The following is a 4,839-nucleotide window of genomic DNA, read 5'->3' on the forward strand; positions in this document are numbered from 1 at the left end:
TTCCATTTTATCGCACATTAGTTTTTGGTGCAAAAATAATATCTCCAGACGAGACAGTGATCTAAACACAGCACCGCATACTGCTCGGCCATCCTGACTATTCAGTGCTGTGTGTGGCCACCTGCAGGTTGATTTTGAACTTTTGTGTCCTGTCACATGCACATGCAATAAATGAGGGCAGCAGGCCAATCTCTGCCTGACACCGGGGAACAGTGAGACAGACATTGCATTGTGTTCAGGTTTAATCACAGCAATATCCGCAGTCAGGAGCTGAAAAGGACGAAGAACTGAGAAAACACAAGAAAAAAGCAAAGAAATGTCAGCAATTGTGGTAAACTCTTTAATGTGTTTCCTGCTCGTTTCGTGATGCGGCGCTCACAGAGGGAGTACGAATTCAGAAAATAATTCTTCCATTCAAAATCTTTAAAATAATGACATGCAACTAATTAAACTGTGTGCTGGGAGATGGGGATGGGTGAAGATTATTTGTTTTATGCCCCATTCATTAACCGACAGCGTTGTTTTGTGGAATTGTTACTGAGGGACAGTGGAAACTTCAATAACTGAACTTTAATATTTAAGGATTTTGAATCATTGATGAAGTTTTCTCCCCTATCTGACTTTACTCACTCTGTATGTTGGAGACTGGTTTAAAATGTTCAGTGCTCATGCGACAAGGAACCTGGGGCGACTTTTGTTCAATTTATTTCACAGCAAAAGTATTCTCCAAAATACAATTTCCACCGGTGACCTTTCACGTGTGAGGTGGATATGATAACCACTACACGACAGAAACACTGTGTTTAAAGCAACCTTAGGAATATAACCAGAGCTTTAACCTACACAGCTGGCCGATACTTCAGGAGCTGGTTTTACGAGAAGAGAATGACGGTGCTATATTTCGGAAGGCTGTGAGCGTGGAAAGAATTGATCTCGTGTTTCCCAGACTTCATACATAGGAACAGGAGATGGCCATTTAGCAGCGAGTGGTTAGGATCTGGAATGCACGGCTTGAAAGGGCGGTGGAGGCAGACTCAATCTTATCTTTCAGACGGGAGTTGGATAAGTGTCTGAAGGAAAAACAATTGCAGAGCTACGGGGAAAGGGTGGGGGAGTGGGACTCGCTGAGGGTCGGCACGGGCTCGATGGGCCGAATGGTCTTCCGTGCTGTAACCATTCCATGATTCGATCAGTTAGGGGCACATTTTAAAGTGTGGCTGGGAGCACAACATTGCAAAGGGACATGGATTGAGTCGCCAAAACGAGAGGCATCTGATTTTGGAGATTCGCGGGGCGTGGAAATTTCGGAGTTTAATGACTTTGAAAGCAACATTTTTGTTTTGTGCCGTTTCGGGCAGAGGTTTTCCATTAAAGCAACATTAAATGAAAAGAAATCGCCCAACGTTGGTCTCGAACCCACGACCCTGAGATTAAGAGTCTCATGCTCTACCGACTGAGCTAGACAGGCTCCCATTCAAAGCAGGTTTTTATCACTCATTGCAGCCAGGCGCCTGTTGGCTCCGCCCCAGATGTTTAAACTTGCTGTTGAAGAACTGCCAGGATCTTCTTGAATGGTGGACCAGGTTGGAGGGGCCGAATGGCCAACTCCGGCCCCTCATCCTTACGTATTTATGTTTACGTCTTTATGCGGAGCTCCTTTCAGGGTAAACGAGCCAAAGGAGGACAGGGGTAACGTTATAAGGACACCCTCAAAGCCTCCCTGGTAAAGTGCGACATTACCACTGACACCTGGGAGGCCCTGGCCGCAGACCGCCCGATGTGGAGAAAGTACTTCTGGGAGGGCGTTGAGCTCTTTGACTCGAGACGCAAGGAGCATGAAGAGACCAAGCGCAGGCAGCGGAAGGAGCACACGGCAAACCAGTCCCACCGACCCCTTCCCTCGACGTATGTCTGTCCCACCTGTAACAGGGTCTGTGGCTCTCGTATCGGAATGTTCAGCCATCAAAGGACTCACTTTGGGATGGAAGCAAGTCCTCCTCGATCCCGAGAGACTGCCTCTGATGGTGTCTATGATTTGCGGTACACTGCGGAAACATCTCCACTTTCAGCACCAGATTACCAGAATTAAACCCAATGGGATCGGGAGAAAAGTTCCTCATATGCTCAGAGCAAAATATATCATATGACAATAGAATTTTACGTATTAATTAATGATGTTTAAATCAATGCTTCATTTTTTTACACAGGAGATGCATAAAGATGTGTAAAATAGATGAACTATTATTTTTGTAATGTTTTGAATTAAAAGTACAATTTCCCTGACCGGGAATCGAACCCGTGCCGTGGCGTTGAAAGCACGAAATCCTAACCACTAGACCATCAGGGAACCTGGTTTGGATAAAGTATTTTTTGAAATAAAAATAATTCTCTGCCTGACACCTTGGAAACAATGAGACAGCCCTTGAGCAAGGGTCTGGTTATTGTCAAACAGCAAAAGAAATATTAATTCTGGAAGAACAATATCCGAAAGAACAGTGACCACGACGTGATTTGAACATGCAACCTTCGGATTTGGAATCAAACACGCTACCATTGCACCATGAGACCTACACAGTGAGCTGGAGATGTTCGTCTCTATGAAGGTTCTGTAATACAATGGGCTTTAAAATATCGGCCCAATCCCACCAGGTATCACAAGCAGCGCTCACCTGACAGGCACCATATGGTTTCTTCTTAAACTTTTCTTTTGCTTTCACGGAAAACCATCATTAATTAACACCTCACCTTCTTTTGCACAATCAAACAAATGCTAACTCAGGAACAGTCCATACTTCAATCATTTGTCCTGTGCTTTGCATCTTAACTCGAAAACCATATCTCTTTTTACTCACTGTATTATAGCTTTCTGGTTCAAAATCCTCATTGCCGATGACACCACGAATCTGGGGCAACTTTTATCAAACTTAACAGCACCGGTTATTCCTACCGTGCACACAACATACAATCAGTCGTAAAGATAAAATCCCAACATGCGTATTTTCAGATTCAACGCTGTAGCATTTCAAATAAAGTGAAAGAATTTTACACTGAAAAGATTTGCAAGGGTTGCTTCTATTTGTGTCTTTAATCAAATTTTGTGGCGTCTGACTCCCAGTCATGCCACTGCTGAATAAGAAAGGAGGGCTTGACATTGACCAGTCTGCACTGCCCCTGATATTTGTGAGCTCATCCTTTATATTCAATGGTTTCTCGCCCTTTGATGGGCTGCAGTGTAGCGGATATCACGTTGGCCTCACATTGAGTACTGTTGAGGGGGATGACTCATCAGGGGAGTGCATCAGCAGCCAAGTTCATGGCACCGTGGCTGGCTCTGCTGCACAGAAGGGCAGGAAAAAGTGTGGGACAGCGATAGTGATAGGGGATTCGATTTAAAGGGGAATAGATAGGCGTTTCTTCGGCCGCAACCGAGACTCCAGGTTGGTATGTTGCCTCCCTGGTGCAAGGGTCAAGGATGTCTCGGAGCGGGTGCAGGACATTCTGAAAAGGGAGGGAGATAAGCCAGTTGTCGTGGTGCACATTTATACCAAAGATTTAGGTAAAAAAATGGATGAGGTCATACGAGATGAATTTAAGGAGCTAGAAGCTGAATTAAAATGTAGGACCTCAAAAGTAGTAATCTCGGGATTTCTACCAATGCCACGTGCCAGTCAGAGTCGGAATCGCAGGATAGCTCAGATGAATCCGTGGCTTGAGCAGTGGTGCAGCAGGGAGGGATTCAAATTCCTGGGGCATTGGAACAGTTTCTGGGGGAGGTCGGACCAGTACAAACCAGACGGTCTGTACCTAGGCAGGTCCTGAACCAAAGTCCTGAGGGGGAAGTGTTTGCTAGTGCTGTTGGGGAGGAGTTAAACTAATACGGCAGGGGGATGGGAACCACTGCAGGGAGACAGAGGGAAACAAAATGGAGACAGATACAAAAGACAGTAAGGAGATGAGTAAAAGTGGAGGGCAGAGAAACCCAAGGCAAAAAACAAAAATGGCCACTGTACATCAATATTCTAAAGGGTCAAAGTGGAATAAAAAGGCAAGCCTGAAAGCTCGGTGCCTCAATGCGAGGAGTATTCAGAACGCCGGAGAGGGCTCTGAGCTAGTTAGAGTGGGTGAGAGCGCAGATAAAAAGGACCCCAAGAAAGAATGCAAAAGGCAGGAGGCAACAGAGCAGAGCAGCACTGGGGTAAGTGTAAACCACAAGGTAATAGGAAGGGACAATATGTATGAATATAAAGGGGCTGCAGGAGGGGTCAAAACTAAAAATCATAGATTAAAAACTAGTATTAAATACTTTACCTAAACGCACGCAGCATTCAAAATAAAGTAAATGAGTTTACGGCACAAATCATGACAAATAGGTATGATTTGTTGGCCTTTACAGAAACGTGGTTGCAGGGTGGCGAAGACTGGGAATTAAACATACAGTGGTAGCTGACAATTCGGAAAGATAGACAAGAAGGGAAAGGAGGTGGCGTAGCTCTGTTAATAAAGGATGACATCAGGGCAGTTGTGAGAGATGATATTGGCTCTAATGAACAAAATGTTGAATCATTGTGGGTGGTGATTAGAGATAGTAAGGGGAAAAAGTCACTGGTGGGCGTAGTTTATAGGCGCCCAAATAATAACTTGACGGTGGGGTGGGCAATAATCAAGGGAATAATGGAGGCATGTGAAAAAGGAACGGCAGTAATCATGGTGGATTTTAACCTACATATTGATTGGTCAAATCAAATCGCACGGGGTAGCCTGGAGGAGGAATTCATAGAATGCATACAGGATTGTTTCTGAGAACAATATGTTACAGAACCTACAAGGGAGCAAGCTATC

The 4,839-nt window shown here is 44.8% G+C and overlaps 2 non-coding genes across 2 annotated transcripts; both read right to left on the reverse strand.

Moving 5' to 3' along the window:
* Positions 1 to 1,395: 1,395 nt before the first annotated feature.
* trnak-cuu (transfer RNA lysine (anticodon CUU)) lies at positions 1,396 to 1,468 on the reverse strand. The gene has a single exon. It is a non-coding gene; the product is annotated as a tRNA-Lys (tRNA).
* Positions 1,469 to 2,275: 807 nt separating this feature from the next.
* On the reverse strand, positions 2,276 to 2,347 carry trnae-uuc (transfer RNA glutamic acid (anticodon UUC)). Its single transcript has one exon. It is a non-coding gene; the product is annotated as a tRNA-Glu (tRNA).
* Between the last annotated feature and the right edge of the window lie 2,492 nt (positions 2,348 to 4,839).

This window comes from Pristiophorus japonicus, unplaced genomic scaffold (assembly GCF_044704955.1).
Source record: "Pristiophorus japonicus isolate sPriJap1 unplaced genomic scaffold, sPriJap1.hap1 HAP1_SCAFFOLD_33, whole genome shotgun sequence".
Classification (NCBI taxonomy): Eukaryota; Metazoa; Chordata; class Chondrichthyes; family Pristiophoridae; genus Pristiophorus; species Pristiophorus japonicus.